The sequence below is a fragment of the Mastigoproctus giganteus genome, chromosome 10 (genome assembly GCF_048544385.1).
Source record: "Mastigoproctus giganteus isolate SK-2022 chromosome 10, ASM4854438v1, whole genome shotgun sequence".
In the NCBI taxonomy this organism is placed as follows: Eukaryota; Metazoa; Arthropoda; class Arachnida; order Uropygi; family Thelyphonidae; genus Mastigoproctus; species Mastigoproctus giganteus.
Genome location: NC_143584.1, coordinates 163,632,829 through 163,657,419, shown reverse-complemented (window position 1 = coordinate 163,657,419; position 24,591 = coordinate 163,632,829).

Sequence of the window (24,591 nt, the reverse complement as noted above, 5' to 3'; positions counted from 1 at the left end):
TGATTTCATCACATTTCAGCTGTTCATTTCTTATTCGATGGGGCTGGAAATCCAATCATTGCAGAAATCTGTTCTCAGGACCGTACTTACACTTTTCGGAGCCCGAGGCGCTAAACTCTTGCGGGGAAACCTTTTTTTTTGTAGACCACAGTCTACAAAAAAAAACAACAAAAAAACAAAAAAACTTGCATATATAAATATAATTAGAAAAAACAATTATTTTTACTGATCTGTTTAAACAGAAACGTTGTGATACTGCGAAATATAAAGAACAGTACTGAACTCTGAGTACTCTGTGTCACGCATTTAGGTAATAGAGCTGCTGCTGTAGAATGCATGAATTAAAAACTAAAGGGACATTCCACGATTTACCATATCCGTAACACATTTACAACTGACTCCCACATACTGTACCGAGAAGTCGCGCTGGTCAACTTCTTTCTTGTATTATCCCGCCCTGTGTTCTACTGTTACACCCTATTAGAGAATTAGGGGAGAGAGAGAGAGAGAGAGAGAGAGAGAGAGAGAGAGAGAGAGAGAGAGAGAGAGACTTCTTTCCTTTGTTCTGGAAATTATTAATCTGTAGGTTCCCAGAAATGAGTCATCCACTCATCCACACTTTCAGTAAATTTGATGTCTCTGTTAACTGTTTACATGGTAGGTACAAATGAGCCCCAGAGCGTTAAAAAAAAGAGAAAGAAATCGCTTTCTTTTTTTAACAAGATTATTTTAATTTAGATTACAGAGGCCATGCGAGCCCACCCCCCCCCCCCGTCTCATATTCCTGTTCAGAACCCTGTCTGTTCTGCTTCTTTGAAAAGGGAGAATAATAAGGTTCCGTTTTTAGTTCCTTTTCACAACAAGAAAACAGTATCTCTTCCTTGCTATGTAAAACTTTACTTTTAACGTTTGACACGCTAACCTTTTTACAGACTATACAGTAGTTCCAAAACAAAATTATCATACTTTCGGCTTCCAATATAATCTTTTATATTGGAAAGCTTATATTGGAATTAAAGAATTAAGAATTTTAATATAATCTTTTTACATAATGTATTACGCGTCACCTACAACTGTCGCCAACTTTCTAAGCATAAAAAGTTGGCGAGAGCAGTAATTTTGAAAGCACATAATTTTTATCGCAAATAAAACTTATTGTCTAAACTTGAAAACATTACAACCGAAGTTAAATAGATTAAAATACACTTTTCGAACAATAAAGCTTTTAAACTCTTCTAAACTTATAAAAAATGTTTCAGTTCAGATCGAAAATTCTATTACAGTACTGTACAGTATTCTTATTTTATTGTTATCGAACCATTATTACTAGATATTCTATCATTTTCACAATTTATCTGCCAAGTGCAAAACTTCTCACAGTTCCAACAACTTTTAGGTAACGATAATTCAGCAGATGTATATAGCAAGTTATCGCGTGCATGAGAAGGTTTTTAGGTTATTGCATGCATCCGGGGATGGAACTTGTCACGGTGCCCAGTAAAATTGATCGTGGACGGAAGAGGGGAAGAAGTGAAGGGTGGAAAGAGTTTAGTCGGAAGGCATTGCTGTTATTCCGTGACATACTGTTACTGGTAGTCACTTATATTTTCCTCTTTGAGCGAAGAAAAAGAATTAGGCCAATTAGGTTTCGGCCAAAATCGTTAATGAGGTCTTCATAATCACGAGCGTATGTTTTCCACATTAATTTTATAAAGCGTACAATAAATCGAAAGGGTTTCTTTTTAAGCATTCCGAAAGGTTAATAGCAGAAGTTTGTGTGTAGTGGAAGGGATGGGAAAGTGAATGAGAAAACTCATGTTTAATTTATGACATTTTCCGACAATATCCTGCTTACCCATGATGCCTTGGACCTTCTTAGAATTTAAATAAACCTCCTTTCCACGTTTTTTCTTCTTTTTTTTTTTTATATATTCCGTACCCAACGGTTGATTACTTGCGTCACGAATGATAAGAGGGTGTTTCATGAAGTTTTGATATACGAGTAGCTCCATTATTTTCTGAACAAATTACAGGTCGATAATTTTTGTAACTTTTACAGATTTACTTTCTTCTGTTATCTTGTTTTGTATAGATGGAAGATTAACGAACGAATTTCTAGAGGAAGTATTTCACAGTGCTAGTCGGAGAATTTGGTGTATATATTTCATCATTGTTTTTTTTTTTTTTTAATTTTTATGACGAAATTTCGCTTGCAGTCATATTGTTCCACTTTCTTGACCACTGCTCCCATCGTTCAAAATATCTTCCGGTAAGCACCCACTAATTCAGAACAAGAGACAGTGCAGCAGTAAGAGGTGATAAATCAAACACGAGAAAGTTGCGTAGACAGAAAGAATAAATTCATATAAATAGAAACCATTATACATTTTTTAGGAATTTTTCTGATTTTCTTTCAAAATAAAACATCCAAAATACGGATAAATCGGTGGAAACGAAATTTATAATTATTATATTTAAATAGAAGTCTTCTTACTGATAAGATTAAAGATATACATTAAATAACAGTAATTTTCTTAACTCAGAAACTGACAATCGTTATACTGCATATTAGCTGGATCAAAATTAGCAAAATTCCACAAACGGCTAGTTGTACTCCTGAAATTTGTGCAAGGGTTTATAATTCGTCGATGAAGTGCAGGGTACATGCGTCTTCTTGTAGACGCTACAACTCCTCTTTGCAATTTAGCCTAAATGTGTATTAAAAAAAGATTATTATTTCTCCCTGATTAGGGTCTCGCGTCGGGTATTGCTTTCAAGTACACGGGGTGGTTGATGTCTGGTGTTACTGTTGGTCGAGGAACTCTATGACTATCCTATAGGTGTTCAGAATTGCTACTTTCTGGAGTTCCTTGTAGGTGTTCGCAAGGAGACCTATTTCTGCTAGGCTGTTATGTAGTAACAACCATCCCGATCATCTTGGCATATGACATATTGTTGCATATGACACATCTCTTTGATCTCTTAGGTTCGTGTACTTCCTGTTTTTATTATTATTAATAATAAAAAAATTATTATTATCAGCCATATGGTGCAAGAAAGCCTGAGGCTTTTGCTGCAACTTAAAAAAAAAAAAAAAAAATTCAGAGTTACCCTGAGAAAGAGAGAGGGGAAAATGAAAATTAATTTCATTCAACATTTCAAATACATGAGAGAGAGAGAGAGAGGGGAAGGAAAACAAGTGTTAGAAATATAAGGGAATCACCAAGAAAGAGAAGAATCATGATATCCAGCTCAGGACCGTGGGTGTGCCAAGCCCATACTCACCAGATGTGAGCCACTGGGGTTATATATGCATTCAATATCAAATGGTGATTGAGTGGTATCCTGCATTCTTGGTCGTACACGACCCATTACTACCATAATTATTCGAAACTAACAATGCAAAATAATGTGGCATTCCGATGGATTTAAAATGATTTTAGAAATATATTGAAATTACAGGTTAAATAATCCTATTTTTTCTTATAGATATCGACAGCATGTACAAGCTTCACAAACATTTTTTTTTAACCAAGTTAAATGTAAATATCATTTGATTAGAGAGTTAGCATTAGCACTGGTATGGGCACATGGCGCAAGAAAGCAAGCTTATACAGCATCAGCCAAAGAAAAAAAAAAAACAAAAAAACTTCCCATTTCACTGATCCATTCATTCCAAATGTTTGTCTAGTTCTGCCTTGAATTTATTTAAGCTATCAACTCAAGGTGTGGCCTGACCATTGCCTTATACAAGGGGATAATCACCTCCTTATCCCTGCTAGAAAAATTCCTGTATATCATTGACAAGACCCCATGACCTACTCTGGCAACCTGTCTAGAAAATTACCACCAGGTCTCTTTCATTCACCACTATCCTGAGTGTAACGCCACCCAGTTAGTACATTTCTCTAGGGTTACTGCTACCCATATGCAGTACTTTGCATTTGTCAATGTTAAACTTCAGTTGCCACTTCTCAGCCCATCTACCCAACTTTTCCAGATCCTGTGGCAGCAGCATACTGTCATTACTGTTATTAACAACCCTGCCAACCTTTGTATCATCTGCAAACTTTGACATTAAGCTTGATATACCTCATCAATATCATTGATAAATATACAAAACAGCAATGGGCCCAACATCGAACCCTGAGGGTCACCACTAATAATATTAGTCCACGTAGAGCAGTATCCATTGATTACCACTCTTTGTTTTCTCCCACTCAACCATCCTCTTATCCATTGTAGCAACTTGCCCTTAATGCCATACAGTTCCAATTTGTACAGTAGTCTTCCATGTGCAACAGTATCGAAAGCAGAGTTAACTAATTAATATAATTTATTTTATTGTGATTTTTTTTCTATTAAGATATGACGTGCTGTTTCATCTAGATATTAAATTATGATATTGTACTCTATTATTATGATGTTTCATTTTATGATATTTCAATATGATTATTTTATTATTGATGTGCAGTATTCGTAATCTAATCCAGAATTTTGCCGAATTTAGTGTAAGTTTGCGTTGTGTGGTGTTGGGTTATGTTGGTCTGTTGTACCTTCGGAATTTGGTCACCAGGGCCCCTAGTGGGACTCTGCGTTTCCGTCCACCGCCTCGGGGAGGCAGCCGGGTAGAATAGGAAAGAGTTCTCTGGCAGGGGCGAACCCTGGACTGTGCCTGAGCTTCCCAGAGAGGGCCTTAGTAAAAAAAAAAAATAAATAATAATAATAATAACACGCTAGAGGTAGAAGATGTGAAGAGGGGTGACCGTGAAGGGAAAGGAACAGAGCAAGAAGATTAGGATGGGCGATAGGAAGGCATTTCGCCACATGATAAAGGAACAGAAGGGTACCCCTGTGGAACTAGCCAATCCTTCACGGGGGGGGGGGACTGTTAAGGAGGAGTGAAAGGTTTGTGGTAGTAGTCCACCAAGCGAAAAGTGAGGGTGGGAGGTGGAGGGAAAAGAAGATAGGTGTTTGGGGATTAAAAGCATAGGGGTGCGTTATGTGGGAGGAGATCGCACTGAGGGCAGTGTTTCTCTGTGTATTTTCCCACAACGTCTAGATCAACTGTAGCAGTGTAAGTATATCCCACGCCATGCTACAATAGAAGCACATAACGTCACAAGGCAGGGTGCCCTCCACTGCAGTCCGATTCGGGAGGGAACCTGCCAGAACAACACACACAAACCATTTATTCCTCTCAAGTATACAGCAATCATATTAACAGTTACACACTTTTTTTATATACAGTATACTTATTTAGGGGAAGATTGGTTACTAACAGTACACAACACTCAATCACTCATTTAACTTTTCATCACCCACTCAGACAGGATACAGGTGCCACCTAAATGAGGATAACTATCAAGACAAGCGTTTTTTTTTTTTTTTTTTTTTAATCGCAAAACGTTCTCTCAGCCACCGCATAGTTTATTCAGGTGACCACTGCTTTTATTCACGTTTGTGTAGCTTAACATGAGGAAATTTAACGCAATTTTTTATAGCATACTTATTTAGTACAACAGTCGGCATATATCCGACATTCTAATTCAGTCATCATTCACACACAGCTTATTCCTTTCATACTAACAATACCCTGAATAGCACTTGGCACACACACTTCATAATTTTTTTTTTCAGGTTAAGTAGACTTATTTCCCGCCCCGCGAGCTACACAAATTTAAAACTAGAATCAAGCTGATGTGCATACATACATACACCTACTAACATCATACATACAAGCATATCTGCGTGCAACACACGTACACCCACACCCACACCCACATTCATACTAACACACAAATATGTATATATGCACATTGCATGCATATATATATATATATATATATATACATATATATATATATATATATACATATATATATATATATATATATATATATATATACATATATATATATATATATATATATATATATATACATATATATATATATATATATATACATATATATATATATATATATATATATATATATACATAGGAATCTCACATACATATAATTTACTCATATACAATTTACATGCATACCCACACGCACATATACAATTTACATACAAACACCCATACATTCATACAAACATGTATATATGCAGAGTACATACATACAATTTACATGCATATTCACACATATATACAATTTACACACATACTCACATGTCCATACAATTTAGGGGGGTCCCCGGTATCCGAATATTCATTATCCGAGTCCCCGCAGTTACGAGAATTTGAAAATTAAAGAATTAAAACCTTTTCCCCTTGAGAAAATTGACCAAGCACTTGAATATTTTTTGTGAGAACGATCTTCTTCATGATCGTGCAACAAATGTTAAGCACGAAGTTAAAGATATTACTAAATGCTACGACACAATTTTATCTGAAAAAAAAAAAAAAAAAAAAAAAGACCAACAAACAAAAAACGACCAACTCTGGATTTATTCTTTATACGTACAACTGAACAATAGTGTGACTTCAATAAACTTTACTTAACCTTACAATTGTGTAACATATTATAATAAAAAATGTCTAATAAAATAATTTTCTCATTTTTCAGTTCCTTCATCCATATTTTACTATGTGCATTTGTACAAGTACATAATAAACATTACTATATAATATCGGTGTAGATACACCATATCTACTCATCCTTCACAACGAGTTGTCTATGTATTGCACTACCTCGAATAAGTAACGCTTCACTTGCAATACCAGGGTACCTGCCCACCTACCGATGAAAAGCCAACTGGCTTTGAAACGGTGCCGTCTGGGTGGTGGCGCCCACCGAGAATAAGTAACAATAGTCTTCTCTATTAGTGAAGCGTTACTTATTGGAGGTAGTGCAATACATCGGCAACTCGTTGTGAAGGAAGAGTACAATATGAGATACAGATGAAATGATGCTTTTCACACTTCTATCATAGTTTTTCTTTAGGAGTTGTCTATGGTGTATCTACACCGATATCATACAGATACAGAATCTTAAACTCTTAAAATATTATGCCTAGTTGCATTTAATTTTATTTAAATAATAAACACTAGGAGGCTCTGCCCACTGCTCGCTTTGCTCGCCAACACCCGCGCACGCTTTTCTATGTAATATGTAGAGTTATGAGAGTAAGTCAAATCTTTTCTACCTAAAAGACACACCTGTCGAAATGCACTGATCGATATCTAATCTAATCTAATATATAAAAGAAAATAGAAAGTGTGTAAAAAAAACTATAAAAAGGAAAATTGTGTAAATGTTGAGTGAATGAGAGTTATTAATAATTGCATGTTCTATCTTAGCCACTTGACTGGACAGACTGATGGCTATGCAGGCCCTCAGGGGCCTCATGATTATCCAAGCTGACACCATGCTGTAGCTTTTTCTAGCTGGCATAGTGTGGGATGCTGACACTGGCTATTTGGGTAACCGCCAGGCCATGTGGGATAGAGCTGCAAAAAGCACTCTCCACCATAGGATCTCTTTCCCTATGTTCTTTTATTCCTACCACCTGGGGTGGTTGAGTCTCTCCAACTTTCAACTCTGTTGCTGATGAATCCCTAATAGATTTGACGAAACAATTTAAGGTAGATTTTTTTTTCTATATCTATGATGTAGTGATCATGTCCTAGAGGAAAAAGTTATGCACTTGCATAACACAATAACTTATTATTCAATTTTATATAGCAGGAGTGGCCTACTTAATTTGTGATGTGATCTATTTTTTCCTTCAAAATGTGCCGCGATCTACCATCTCAAAAATTACATTGCACAAGGTGCACAAATCGAGGGATGATTGTATATTTAAAATTCGTCGTGATCGACCGAAATTAAATCCGCGATCGACTCGTTGGCCACCCCTGTTCTATAGGATGTGCACAACATTAAAAACCTTTCCAAAGATGAACTTTTAAGAAAATGCTTGGATCTACAAGAAACGCTGACAAACTCAAATGACATCAAGCAAATAGCAGCACTTTCTCCTTTAATAAATTCGGACTGGACACCATTAGATGTGTTGCGATTTATTTTACCTAATGATTTTGCTCCGGATATGGCAGTTGCATTGAGAATTATGTTAACTCTCACAGTATCTGAAGCGGCTTGTGAAAGAAGTTTATCTAAATTGAAAATTATAAAAAAATTATTTGAGATCAACTATGTCTCAAAAACGACTGACTGGACTGGCAACTATCTCCAAAGGGCACGATGTTTAAAAAAAGATCAAATTTGAAGACCTACTTCGCAGGGGCGGCTCGTAACTCTGATGTTTGGGGATGCTGCGTCTTTAAGTTACATTAAATTGCCTTGGTTATAAGATATGTAGACATATACAGTAATAATAATAACAAGCAAGTTAAAAATACTACAAAGCATTAACTAAACATTTACCATTAACAGACTTGAACTTTTATTTAAAAACAAAATCCATTCTTCGGTTTTTATTTAATTTTATTTGTTGAAAATAGATTAATAACTTTTTCATTCAAGTGCACTGTTGACCAAGCATTTCTCTATTGAAAGCATTGCTTGAGCATTTAGCCTTTCCTGATTCATAGTGCTCCTTAAAATTTTTTTTATTCTTTTTAATGTCGAATGGCAACGTTCGGGCTTTGAAGTAGTCATCGGAATGGTCAAAAGAACTTTTATGAGTTTTGTAAGTTCACCAAGAACGTCAACTAGATTATTTTCTGAGATAAATTTCAGCAAGGCAGTTAATTTGCAATAATTGTATAGATCATGTCTGCCATAGAAAACTTGTAATTCCATAAGAAGTTTTTCTCTTTCAATCATGGGATATGCCTCAGTAGTCTCCCGTACCTCTTCCATGGGCATTTTCGTACGAAAAATAACAAAGTTCTCCTTGTTAAACAATTTAGCAGCAATTAATTGCTTTGTAAAAGAATATCTCTCACCTATGTCAACACTTATATAGTCGCATACTTCCTTCGCTTCTATCAAGAGTGTTTTTGAAGGATTTTCACAGTACACTGAATTCCTGATTTTTAGAATGGCATTCTTAAAGTTTCTTATATATTCATGTATTTTAACTGCCTCAATTTCTTGAGATTGCATTTGATTATAAATAACTTCCACGTGAGGCATTATCTGATGGAAGAGTTCTAACCAGAATTCGAATTTTTCATTACTCAAGATGTGCAAAATTCCAATTGCTTCTGAAATCGTCTTATCTGCGTTTGCTGTCGCCTGTAGCTCCTCCATGCACTTTTTAAGGATTCAAAATTTTCATAAACGCTGTTCACGGTGCGTATATTGAAGGTCCATCTTGTAGGGGAAGGTCGGGCAACACGGCTGTCCATATGCTTTCTGAGAACGGAGAGACGCTGTGATGATCTCGAGAAAAAAGTTGGTATCGACATGAGGTTCGCAAAGAATATTCTTAAATCCCGTCGGTTACTATTTGCTGCATTTCTCATCATCAGATTCAGTTGGTGTGCATAGCAGGGAATAAAATGTACATTTTTGAACACTTCTTTTGTTTTAGCCTAAACTCCTCCTTTCTTGCCTTTCATCACACTTGCGCAATCAAATGTCTGAGCAACCAGTTTTTGAGTATTTCCTTCGAGGATTATGTCTAACTGATCTAGAATGCACTTCGATATTCACTCTGCCGTTTGGTTTTCCGGAGTGAAAAAATCCAAAAAAAACGCTCAAAAATGTCTCCGTTCATTCATATCTCGGAACAATTACCATTTGTATATGTTCTGATGATTTGTATATCATCCGTTGTGTCATCATCCATGACAGCTACGAATGAAGCTTCTTTAATTTCTCTTTTTATTTCATCCCGGCATATTTGCAGAAAATAGTCAAGAATATCATTCTGAATAGTTTTTGAAATGTCTTTAAATGCTGCATTACTTTCTAAATGGTTATTTAAATTGGAATCTAATGTACAAGCGATATTTATTAATCCTTTCAATACTCCTGGATTTTTCGAATCGTCTTTTTCGTCATGTCCACGTAAAGGAATTTCAAATTGTCCACAAATTTAATGCAGTTTATTATTTTAGATACCTCACGATTCTTGGTAACTTTTCTGTTATGTTTGCAGATCTAAAGTCTGTAGGCCTCACTAAGCTTTTCTTTAATATTTACGCTTCCTAAAAGCGATAGTGAAATTACATTATCAATATGTTTCTTCGAACTCTCATGTTTTAGAGTTTTTTCTTTCATTCTGTTTATGTTTGTAAACCCACTTTTTGTCCACGTTAAGTCACCTCCGAACAGTAAACATGGAATATAAAACAATGCATTTTTACCTTCGCAATCACAAAGCCAACTTTTCCTTTGGTACCATTCAGTTTTAAAACTGCATATATATATTTCTTATTATTACTTATTCCCCGCTGAGAAATTTTAATCTTTGGTGTGGGGCAGCCTTCATTTTTAATCGCATTTTTTTCTTGGAGAGATAATTGTGAAAAACTAAGTTGCTGAAGTTTATTCAGTCACATGATTTATTTCATGGGGAAGCATGGAGGCCATGATCTAATCAAATTTCACAAAATCGTGTGTCGTAGAAATAATGTTTACTTACACATCATCTCATAATATATATCTTCAACTTACCAAGTTCAAGCTCAATTCGCAATTAAGCTGTAATCACATAATTACACTGTTGAATGTTAAGAATTGGCTTAACACTGATATTATTTAGTTACTTAATGGTAATTCGGGCGAATAACAAAAAGACACCAACATTGTGGCTACACACCCATCATGGTCAACGATGAAATCTTTTTTTTTTTTTTTTTTTTATGTAAACCCCAAATACGAGAGGTATTGGTGGAACCTATAGTACTTAGTACCGTGCTTGAGTTGGAGGTTGAGAGGACGAAAGAAGATATTTGTTGACATTGGACATGAACTTCTGTAGACTGTAATTTTCAGGAAATACGTATGAAGGAAGGTTGTTCCAGAAAACGGCAATTGAATGAATAAACGAGGAAGATGAAAAGTTGGTTCTGTCAGTTTGAAGTTGGACAGTAAATGGATGTTGGCTGGTGGTGGCACGTGTTCAGACTGTTTTGAAAGAAAGAGTGGGAATTATAGAAGCCAATTCAGAAGAACAGTGCCCATTGAAGTATCTGTAGAAGAGGCATTCAGCAGAAACAGTACGTCTATGAGAAAGCGAGTGGAGATACTCTGTTAGAGATGAATCATAAATTAACCTAACTGACATCTTCTGAATGAAATCAAGAAACCTGAGAGAGGTTTTGGGGGGCACTACCACAGATGTGGGAACAATATTCCAAGGCAGGGCGGATTTGCGATTTATACAGAGTAAGCAGCTGTTTGGAAGAAAAGTAACGCCGAGGGCGAAAGAGAAAACCAAGTTTTTTAGATGCAGACGAAGCAAAATTTGTAATGTGCTTGTGCCAAGAGAGATTAGAAGTCAGGGTAATCCCCAAAAGAGATTTATAATTTTGCCTAGAAATCGGAGTGTCACTAAAGATAAGCATAGGAGCAGAAGAATCCTTTTTGCGAGATATAAGACAAGACTGAGTTTTAGAACGGTTGAAATAAACTAAGTTGTCTTTGCCCCACTGGAGAATTACCTGAATATCGGCATTTAAGGAATTGGTAGTAGATTTTCGAGAAGTTGAAGCTGATTGAGTAGGGCAAGGTTTCTCAAAATGGAAAGTAGAATGCAATGTGCTACCATCGGCAAAATTATGGATAGGATTTCCAGTCAATGGACGAAGATCATTAATATACAAGAAGAAAAGAGTGGGAGAGAGAACTGAACCTTGGGGGACACCAACATTAGTGGAGAAGTTAGAAGACAGAGAGCCATCTAGCATCACCCTCAGTGAGCGATCAGAGAGAAAAACTGGATAACCAATTACTAAAAACAGTTGGCAAACCATAAGATGGAAGCTTGTTTAGAAGACTTTTATGCCAAACACGATCGAAAGCCTTTGAGATGTGAAGAGCAACTACTTGTGTTTCACCGAACCTTTCCATTGAATTAGTCCTTAAATGGGTAACATAAGCCAGAATATCACCCGTGGATCGACACTGACGGAATCCATACTGGCGATCGTTGATCAGACGGAAGGTTTCTAGGTAATTTAAGAGTTGGCGGTTAATTGATTTCTCCATTACTTTAGAAAGAGTAGAAGTAATTGCAATGGGACGATAATTGGATGGGAGGGATTTGTCACCCTTTTAAGAACTGGCTGGATATGAGCAAATTTCCAAGCAGAAGGAAAAACACCTTTGGAATAAGAAAGTGAAAAAAGGCGGAAAGAATAGGGGTAAGTTCAGAAGCACGGGTTTTGAGAACAAATGGAGAAATACCATCGGGACCTGGAGCTTTCTTAGCATCAAGATTTGTCAAAATCCTTCTGACATCCTCTTGATGAAAGACCACAGGCGGCATTGGGTGGAGCATGTTGGGAATGGTGGAAGGAGTTTTACGAAGATCATTAATACTGACACAATATAATAGCGTAGCTTAATTTAATTTATTAAATTAATATCCTAACTATTTTAAACGCACCTTCATCTGCTCCGCCTTTTAACCTACGTTCCTCACTATTATATTGTGTCCGTTATAAATGGTACTTTAAAAGATCTACAGTTTTCGAATGATCATTAATACATGAGTTGGAAGAAAAATGGGATGCTAGCAGGTCAGCTTTATCCTTGGCTGGAGTGACAACAGAACCATCTGGTATGGACAGACGTGGGAGAAGAGATGAAGAAAAGTTGCGGCCAATAGCCTTGGCAAGAGACCAGAATGCTCGGTTACCATTAGGGCAAGAAGCAAGCTTTCTACGCTTAGCCTGTTCAAACTCTAGTTTGGACTGATTAATAACTGCTTTACAATTGTTGCAAGCTTTGGTGTAGGCAGAAAATGAAACTAAAGAATTAGAAACAAGCCAATTACGATATGCAACATTCTTCTTTTGAACAGCCTCAGCACATTTATTGGAAAACCAAGGTTTAGATAAAGGACGCGATTTTAAAGTGGAGTGTGTGATAAAGGATTCTATTCCTGCAAAGAATAATTTCACTGACAAGATCTGAGCAAACGTTGACATCAGAAGTTTTGAAACAGTAATCCGACCAAGGAAAAGAAATCTCGCAGGTCACCCCATTTTGCTTTCTTGTAATGCCAAACAACACGAGGTTGTGAATAGCCATGAGATAAAGACTCCTTTGGAGAAGAGACAATCACCAAGTTGTCATCTGAAGTGCCTAAAGGACTACTCACTTCGACCGTGTACTTTTTTTACTGACACCACTTCGAAGGGTTGTCTGTGAAGAAAAGATCAAGCGTGTTGGCTGTATGATTAGGATTGTCCGGTATTCTGGTAGGTAAATGGAATCTGTGCGAGGACATTAGTAATTGCAAAAGCCTCAGCATCTCAACCAGCTGGGTCAGTGTGACTAGAAAACAGAAGCCAGCTGGAGTTGTAAACATTAAAATCAAGGAAAATTACCTCATTGTTAGGAAAGTTAGACTGGAGAAAGTCAAGTTGCAAAGAAAGGAAGTCAAAGAGCTCCAAGTGATTAGTAGAGTTGAGAGAACGGTCGAGGCAACGGATGAGTTAGTTAGTTAGTTATTTGGTTTTTAGGAGCATTAGCAACTAAGGCCATATTGCTCCGGGATATGCGGTGGTCATTCTCTGACCTTTCCGCATCCTACGTATTTGGTGGTGACGGGCTCGAACCTCGGTCTAATCAAGAAGCGTGTGCTACGCACTGCTGCTCCTTCCCACCTGGCTACTGAGGCGCCACACAACAGATGAATTTGACACAATGAGGTAGAGAGATTTTCAGCCAAAGAAGATCAAAGAGAGGAGATTCCAAATTGCCATGTCTCTGACAGGGAATATCAGAACGGACATGTGCACAAGTATCACCTTTGAGGCGAAAGGAATCATACAGCGAATAATTTGGGCATCTGAGATGAGCAGTAGTTGAATCAACCGATAACTGAGATTTTGTCAGAAAAAGTACATGGGGTTTGGCAGACTGCAAGTTGAAATGGACATCGTTGACATTAGAATTGAGACCACGTATATTTGTGAAATGAATTAGGAAGTTCTTGGGAGGTTTAGATCTTTTCGCAGATAAGCTTGCTCTATTACTTTGACAATTCATGGTGTATTTAATAGTAAGAAAAAGTGGGTGGGAAATGCTGTATGAAGTAATGAAATTTTTGAATATGGCGTACACGTGGTAATAATATACCCAGATCCTTGACATAACGTGACCTCGACAATGCCCCCCCCCCACATACACACTACTCGAACTCCCTCCAGTCACTATCTGGCAGAGTAGAGGTAGCAAGATTATACACTAGCTGATCCAGAAGCTTCCTAAAGAGTTACCAATAGGTTCGGTCCGGTGTACTAACTAGCGGCTGGCCTGCGAACACCGTTTTAGAGCTGTACCCTCGAAATGTAAGGAATATTGGATCTCGCCACGATGTTCATCATAACCTCAAAAAAGTCATCAATCATACTGCATGATGGAAGAGATAGGGAAGGGTTGATCGGAACTTAGCTCTAGAGACTAAAAATGGGTTCCACCACTTCAAACCTCCAATAAGCAGAGTGGTGGTATTGCACCGTTTGATAAGAGTCGTTTACCACCTAGTGATCTGCACCGTCCGCTTTACAGTGACTTTAATTCGTTTCGCCTATATCTGGTAATTGGTTGCCAATGGCAACTAACTACCAGATATTCACTGGAATGCAAAATGTGTGACTGCCTGGCGCACAGTGAAGCCTACGGTTAATTAAACTTCAAAGTTGGAAACGATTTCATGTTTTCATTCGTTTATTATTGAACTGATTACTGGAAATAGAGGATATGCATACTATATGCGGGCCCTGTTAATAAAAATATTCATTGCGTTCTATTGTTTTTCACAAAATTTATATAACCCCGTTCACCGTACAGTATATCTAAATTTAAATATCTGGGGGTGCTGCAGTGCCTATGAACGAGGTGCCCCTGCTACTTCATGATTTTGCCTCTGTAATAGCTCGAAAACAGAAATTTTGTAAAGATTTGCGTGACTTTTACATTAAGTTTAATGTAAATATATTTCAATTTTTGCTAAACTTAAATAAACTGCTATATTTCAATTTTTGCAAATGATAAAATTTTTTTATCATTTGTGACATTTAATCTTATTATTCTATGTATTACAAAATGGTTACATCAAGCCTTTTAATTATTACTTACATGAAAATTCAACACAAATTTGAAGATTTACATCAATGAAAATTTATATAAACTTCATATTAAATTATCTGTAAATATATTCGCTCTTTTACTTTCGCGTGTAGTTTTAGTAATATTATTATAAAATTATGTATAAGGTAAATAATAATTTATTCAATCCACCCCTAAGTTAAGGTGAGGTTAAGCGAACGTTTTCCCCTGTTAATCCAACCTCAAAACGTTCACCTGACTTTAAAATAACTAAACTAACCTATAAAGAAGAATATATATTCTTCGTTTGCCCTAGGCACTGAGCCTATGGTGATTAATAGGAAATCCGGTCCTGTCTCCAGGTGCCGCTGGAGAGATTTTACTGAGTGGTTCGTTGGACAGGTAGTGAAATATTAAAAAAATGTAGGATTATTTTGATTCACTGCCTCTTCGAACTAATGGGTGAAAAGTCATTTCCAGTTGGATACACATCTTTGAATGCCAGACTGTGCAAAATTTTCAAAGTTCATAATACTCCATTAGCCCTTGGAGGAGTAAGATCTTTTTCCCTAGGTTTCAGATTCTTCTTAGGAGGCAGATAAGTAATTGCAAGCTTGTTAGGCCTAACTATAAATAGTAAAATCAAAATAACGAAATATACTCATCTGTGGATGGATGTTTGACACCACTAGTACTTTGAGTTAGTTAACTATGGTTTACAAACACTATTCGTGATAAAACTACTTGTTTCACTGAAATAAATAAAATTTACACCAGAACAAAATCCACCAAAAGTTGATCACAGCACTTCCGAAGCGCCCTCTTGTCGAGTAGTCATACTGCAATAGAACACCTTTTCACAGCAAACCTCTGTATTAACTGCAACTAGTAGATTTAAATAAAAGAACTTCACAAAATACTGAAGTACCAAACTGACAAAAAATTGGCGTTTGGTACATCGTTGTTTTGTGGTGATGCACTGGAGGATTACAATCATTGGAGGAGGAGTAAACATACACAAAATGTGATTATCAGAGTATTAGTAAAAAAATAAATTCTAAATCCTGCGGTGCCGTGTTTTAATTTCAGGTGGCTTGATCAGGATAACCTGTGCACATGCCTGTTAAACTCTTAGTAGGTTTAAATTTCACTTCCAACATTGCATCAATATCTTGTATTATTCACGGTCTTTCAACTTTTCTGATAATGCTCGGGAATCGGCTTGCTGAAATACAGAAACATTAACAGGAAGAAGAATCCACACTGCTGAATTTTTTGGTTGTTGGGATTTTTCCACTCCTTGCTTTGGGGCTTGTAGTGAGACATCGTTTTATCTCCCACAACAATTCGCCATATGAATGCCTTTTCAATGACACCACTTCAAAAATTGATTGAAAATCGCAATCGATTCCATTTCTGTATATCTGTGAGAAATCTGGGGAGCCACAGCGCAAACATTCTGTGATAGCTGAAGTGTAATCTTCCAGCAACAGCAGCAAATAATCCGATTTTTTTTGAATAGGCTTTAACTCGATCAACACTGTGCACTGTTGTTAAAGTCGTTGGATGAACTGAATTGTCTTCGCGAACTATGTGTTCTGCTACTTTAAACCTTTCTCTCCTTATATGAGGTGTGTTAAAGTCTTCAAATTTATTTCTCATAAAGTACACAAGAGGTGACACTTGCCTCACTTTTGAACATAGTCTCCTAGAAGCTGAACACATTTTTCACAGCTGTTCTTCCAAGCAGTGAAAGCCGCGCCGAAGCTTTCTTTGGCACATTGGTAAATGGCAGATGCAGCTGCTCGTCGGCCAGGAAATCTTCCACGAAAAGCATCCTTCATCGTTGGGTTGCCCCATCTAGCGATGACCGACGTACATCTTTTACGAATCTGTCAAATTTACAACAGAAAGGCGAAGTTCTGCCAAATCTTGATATAAGTCCACCACTGTGGACAGTGAGTCTCTCCCCCTCTAGCCTTGCATGAAAGTCTACATATGGTAATGTCTTGGTAGGACGTCCATATCCGGTGTGAAGTGGTTTCTCCATCAAGACAATGCCAGGCCCCATATGCTAATATTGTGCAGGCAGCGATCACTGCCATAGGTAAAGTTTTGCCATATCCTCCTTATTCACCACTTAGCTGTGATTTCTTCCCATTTCCACGTCTGAAGAAAGCCCTGAAAGGCAAGTGTTTTGCATCTGACACAATGCTTGCAGAGCCACAACAGAAGCACTTGTTTTCAAAAAAATGGTCTGCAAGCATTTAATGCATGGGTATGACTATAGCAAAAGTGCGTAAAGTTCAAGGGGGAGTATTTCAAGAAATCCACAGAAGGTTCAGACAATGACAGTTAAGATAAGATCTTGCACCCGTCCACAAATTAAATTATCATTCCAAGTGTATTGTTTAGGGTGCTGCAATCAATGTGGCATACTGCATGTGCTGCCACGCTAGCTCCAAAAACATTCAGAATTGGCAGTTCCACACATACCTATACTGTGATTATTGATACCCTATAACTTGAATGCACTTTTGAACCCTTACCCTGCTTATCACCAAAATCTGATTTCATTGTTCACTGACAGAAAACAGCTAGCCTTTTTAGGAGCATTAGCAACTAAGGCCATATTGCTTGGGGGACATGCAGTGGTCATTCCCTGACCTTTCCGCATCCTCCGTATTTGGTCAAGGGCTCGAACCCCGGTCTAGTCAAGAAGCGTGCTACGCACTGCTACAGAGTTGCCAGGCAACACACCGTGGATTTTATCTAACAGTGCAGTAGATATGGCTTAGGAGCACATACTGATGTGGAATAGCTTCAGAGGCAAGACAGTGGCCTCAGATAGTAAAAACTTGTGAAAATAAAAATACATGAAAACATTCATAAAATTTTGTTCTTTAACAAAATCTCTATGATTTAATAAAAGATACATATTTTGGTCATTTTTGTTAACAAAATTATACTGAAGTAAATGAATAACAGATGGCAGTTCTCAGCACCTACGAGTTATGAGCACATGCAAGTTCAGCAAATTCCAGGGGTGCCTTGGACAAGAAAATACCTGGATCTAGGGCAATATAGAGAAAATTCCACCCCCCAAGTGAGCATTGAATTTACAAATCACTTGTTTCTACAGCAGACTGAGGAGTGTATGTTATTGTATGCTAACCACATATATTATGGGAGAATTTAATCCTGTTGCTGGATCAAAAACAGGTTTCTGAGGGGAGGAGGAAAATAAACAGTGCAAAAGAACCAGCAGCAAATAGTCGATTCCGGTTATTTGGGACACATCGGGACTAGTGCATTTTGGCCCAATTAAGCAGCTGCCCCAATTACCTGAATTTTCACGTAAAAATACAATGGACCCCCGCTTTACAACTGGTTTCACTGTAGAAATTACGTTACGATGGAGTCACCACAGTCAAGTACCGTTCACTATACGATGCGTAGTAAGCCCGTCATTGTGATCACGTTTGTGAATTGAATTTTAATTTTATTAAACAGCAATTCTAATTAGCGAAAATAGGAGGAATATTATACACAGGCAATAAAAGTAAAGATACATTAATCACAAATTTACCCTTTATTACCTTACCAATTAAAAAATTAAACATGTAAAAATCGGAATAATTAATACGTACGGTAATATGTACATACTATCCAGTTGACATTTCTGGTCACTGACATTTGTGGGTGGGGGTTAAAATTTAAAACAGTAAAAAGATAAGCAATCAATAACAAAGAACACAGTACAAATTGCAAGTAACACATGTGCAAGTGAGAACGGAGTAACAAGTTACAAAGCTTTAAAAATAGAAATATGAAGAGATTCTGAAAATTAATTTTTTATATGATTGAAGATTCCATGGAAGTGTAAGCACATTGCACCATAATTCACAGAATTCCAGCTATCAGTATTATCGCAAATTCAATAAGATCGAGTTTACTATCCGTTTATGATAGATTGCCCTTACAGAAAAACTCAGTAAACAGGTGACTGCTAATTGTTTTATGGTTGTGACCTCCAGAAATCCGACTGAACGGTCGGAGACAATCGTAGGGTCATTTTCAGTGCTGCGGTCTCCTACCCCAATCAAGCGAAGTAAATCCAGGCTATTTTTTTGATTGGGTTCTGTTTTTTAAGATTTTCCCCGATTAACCGATGGCCCAAATAACCGGAATCCGCTGTATACGAATATTCCATGTGCTCTTTAACAACCAATACAAACCACCATCCTGTGATGACAGACCTGGAGGTATGGCCCTCATTGTGCTACTTAACTCCCTTCCATTTCTCCTCATAATAATACCTTACTAACCTTTATTTTTCCAAAATTTAGTTATTGCTTTTAATGATACAAACATTTTCAATTAGACTATCTTCTTGGAGAAAAAAAAAGTTTTACAGTATAATATATATATTTTTTATCTTTCAAGTGATTTTGCTACATGCTTTTCGAAGATCATAATAAGGACAAAGGAAGAATCCAGTCTACCACTGTTAATTGAAAATCTTCAAAATTTTTTTTGCAAAGGTAAAGAAACTAAAAAAAAAAAAAAAAAAACAACAATTTATAAATTACTAGAACCCTATTGGCAAATTGCTTTCCATTAAGTACTTACTTTACTGATCTGAATCATTACATCAATACTTAAACGTATCATGTTATAGTCTCTTATGCCAGCACACCATCAGTTTATCATTTGTTACTTGCATATCACGCAATCATTCGTTATTACAACATACAATGTTTTTATGCAGCCCTCGTGTGAACTGTATATATTACCAAAGTGAACATTTGGTTTGGGGCTTTTCTTCAATTTTTCAGTCAGACATTCGAACATTCCTGATGGGCAGTTAGTTGCATCAAGTGCCGAACACTGTTAAATGTTACCCAAAAAGCATAGAAGATATGTAGCTTTTAACTTTGCATTCAGCAGAATGCAAAGTTAAAAGTTACATATCTAGGTATTGGGGACTTGCTTGATATCATACTTGGTACTTCATTTACAATTAATTGTGTAAGTGAATCACGGTTCCTGACTTTTATACAATAGGATATGGGAGGAGTGCTACCCTCCCTTTGCCCTTGTATAAGTCTGGAACTGCAATTCATTTAACAGTATAAGTTTTGTAAGTGAATCACAGTTCCCAAACTTACCATATCTTGCTGCTAAAATGAAAATATACATGTTATAAGTACTAAATATAATATGAAGCAAGTCCTGATACCTGACATTCCCCCATGGGGCCATATTTCTTGGTAAAATTTTGCAGTCACTGTATTCAAAGGTAAAAACAAACTGATCATACTGCAATTGTTCTCTAATGCCTCATGATGATCAGAATACCCAACATCCTGCACTATCCTCATTCCACAATGCTGTAGGTTATCTGCTGTGCTGATAGTCTTCCAAAGATTCGTGAACCTGTGATGTCATTTTAATATCTTCGGCCAGGACACTGTCACACACCATACGAAGTACCTACAATGTTTCCATTACCAACTTTCTTAATTGCTGGCTAGTGTAATGGCAACCAAAGGAACAAGTTTGCTGACTAACACAACCAAATGTTACTGTACAGTAAGTCCCTGACCTACGTAAATTTTTTTTCACTCAATTTTTTTTAGGATCGTAAAATTTAAAACAGTAAAAAAGAAAAAAAAAAGCAATCAATAACAATGAACACGGCACACACAAATTGCACAAGTGAGAGACTGAGTAAGAAAGCAGGAATGAAGGGGGACACATATTTCACCATAATAATGTAAAAAAACCCACAGAATTCCAACTATCAGTATTAACACAAATGCAATAAGATAGAGTTTACTACCTGTTAACTAACAGAAGATATATCATGAATGATGTTACCATCCTGAACAAGGTAAATATTGGAAGGTGGTTTTTTTTTTTTTTTTTTTTTTTAAGGAGCATTAGCAACTAAGGCCATATTGCTCTGGGAATATGCGGTGGTCATTCCCTGACCTTTCCGTATTTGGTGGTCACGGGCTCGAACCCCGGTCTAATCAAGAAGTGTGTGCTACGCACTGCCGTTACTGCCCACCTGGCTACGGAGGCGCCTGTAAATATTGGAAGTGATCACAGAATGGTAAGATGCACACTTGATATAGATGTAAGAAAAGAAAGGAAAAAACTGACTCAAGTAAATAATACAAAGGTCTTTCAGATAACGGAAGAGGAGAAAAAGTAATATGTACTGGAACTTAAGAACAAGTTTGAGCTTCTGCACTGTTCAGGAAGAAGATATCGACGAGGAATATTACAACTCTCTGAAAGTGATAAAGCCCAAGAAACCTGTAGGTAAAAAGAAATCCAAAGAAGAAAAGATTAGTCAAGAAACACTTTTCATGATTAAACGAAGAGTAAGATAAACACTTAACAAGGAGAAAATTGAGTATACTGACTTATGCAAAGCCATTAGAAAGAGACTCAAAGAGGACATAAGAAGATTTAACACAAGAAAAGTAGAATAAGCATTAAGGGAAAACAAAGGACTTAAATCAGCAGCCACTGGCAGTAACACAGAAAGACAAATGATACTGAAAGTGAAGAATAGCGATGGTGTACTTATAAATAGCAGAGAAGGCATAATTCAAGCAGCAGAAGACTACTATAGAGAATTATACAAGGAGTGAGGGAATGATGCCAGCAGTGGGGAAGATGGATCGCAAATTAGTAACACATATGACATACCTGATATGCTGGGGTGGAACATGCATTGAAGAAAATGAAGAATCAGAAAGCCACAGGGGAAATGAAGTTACTGTAGAGTTGTTAAAATTGGAAGAGACATAGCACAAAAACTGGCAAGACTCTTCACAAAATGCATTAGAAAACGTGTGATGCCTAAGGAGTGGAATAATGCAATCATAGTTTTGCTGCATAAGAAAGGAGATAAATCAGAAATTGAAAATTATAGACAAATTAGCTTGTTATCCCATATCTACAAGTTGTTCACAAAGGTCATTACTAACACATTAGAAAGAATACTTGATGAGAATCAACCGAAAGAGCAAGCTGGCTTTAGGACGGGATTCTCAACTATGGATCACCTACACGTAATATCACAGCTAAAGGAGAAAGCAAATGAATATAAAACACCATTATGCCTGGCATTTGTGGATTATGAAAAGGCATAGATACCTCATATATTATGATTTTGAAGAAAATATATGAGAATGCTACCTCCTTTATTAGACTAGACAAAGACAGTAGAAAATTTAAAATTGAGAAAGGAGTTCGACAAGGAGACACAATATCTCCGAAGTTGTTTACTACTGCCCTTGAGGAAGCTTTCAGAAGATTAGACTGGTTGCAGAAAGGAGTCAATATGAATGGAGAGTACCTAAACCATTTACAATTTGCAGATGACATTATAATCATAAGCCACGATCCCAAAGAATTAGAGGAAAATCTTAATCAGTTATGCAGAGTGTAAGGATTTTAGACTAAAGATGAAGGCTAAAACAAAAGTAATGATGAACAAGTATTCCATAGAAAGGGATATAATGATTGAAGGAGCAGTAATTGAAAAGGTGGAGTCATATACTTATCTGGGACAAGTTATTAGCTGTAATAACGATAAACGGCTGGAAGTCAAGAGAAGAATAAATTTTGGATGGACAGCATTCAGGAAATATGGTCACATACTGAGGAGCAATATCCCAATTTGTCTGAAATGTAAAATAATGAACCAATGTATACTACCCACCATGACTTATAGAAGTGCAACTTGGGCACTCACCAAAAGAATGGAAGAGAAGCTGAGAACTACACAGCGAAGAATGGAACAAATTATATCGGGAATCAGACTGTTAGATAAGAGACACACATGGATTAGGCAGCAAACTCAAGTAAAGGACATTCTTATCAAAACTAAAGAACTAAAATGGTCTTAGGCAGGATACATAGCTCGAAGACATGAGGACAGATGGACTAAGAGAATAACAGAATGGTACCCAAGAGGAGCTAGAAGAAAACGACAGAGATGGACAGAAGAAATTCATGAGTTTGTGGTTAGTAAATGGATGGCCATTGCACAAAACAGAAGGAACTGGAAAGTTACTGGGGAGGCCTTCATCCTGCAGTGGATTGAAAATGGCTGATGATGATGATGACCTGTTTATAATAGAGTGTACTAACAGAAAAGCCCAATAAACCGGAAACTGCAAATTGTCTTTATTGTTTTATGATACACAGAGTAATACTACTTTGTGTTTGATAGTGACCTCCACAAATGTGCTTTAGTAAAATGTGAGCTCGTGTGTTTTCACCTTAACCCTGTGAAGTTCTTTATAGAAAATTTCATTTTGACTGTTATCATGGTACCAATTAAGAGTATAAGTGACAGCGGTATAGTAAATACCAAGAAAAGAAAAGCAACTGATTTGGATCAGAAAATTAAAATAATAAGGATGTATGAAAATGGTCAAACACTAACAAGTATTGCATGGAATTTAAATTTGTCGGTGTCAACAGTGAACACAATCATAAAGGACAAAGACAGAATAGGAGAAGCGGTGAAGGGATCGGCACCAATGAAATCAACTATAATAACAAGGCTACAAAACATATCAGTTTTTACAGTACAATAACATGCATTTTTTCCTTCTTCTAGGTTTTCTTTTCTTTTCTTATGTGCCACTCCAGCTACTTCATTCCTGTCCCCAGATAAAGTTTTTAATAGAACTAATTAAAAATATATAACTATTTTTCTTCATTCTTCTGAGGATATTATGTGGTTTTTGTAATTTTGGCATATCAGGGAGTTACATAAAACTTGACTTATGTAAGAACTTTTTGGGGCTAGATTTCCATTACCAAATTTCTTAATTGCTAGCTAGTGTAATGGCAACCAAAGGAACAAATTTGCTGACTAGCTAACCTGGCACAATGCCTCTGTATTTGCTTCTTTCATGGAGCTTTTTGGAGCTATATAAGCCTTTTAGAATGCTGGCAAGCTCAATTAAAATAACTGTCTGAAAGTTACAAAAAAAAAAAAAAAAAAAAAGTTTTTGCCGTATTCTAGAAATGAATGTGTGTCTTACTAATTCAGCAATTAAATTTTAAAAAAATACAATAACTATAATCTATATTACAAATTTCAATTTACAAGAATACATTGCTATTAAAATTAGACTGCTATGGCTTCATAAACTTGAGAAACTTAAAATTTAACTAAGGATCTGGACATATAGATACAGAGAAAAAACTTAATACTGTATAACAATTAATTTTCATGTCCCTTGTTAATGTTAGTAAGTTATGAACTGCAAAGTTATAGTGCAAATTATACAACAAGTGAAGGTCCACATTTCATGGATTTATAAAATGAAATGCATTTGTGGAA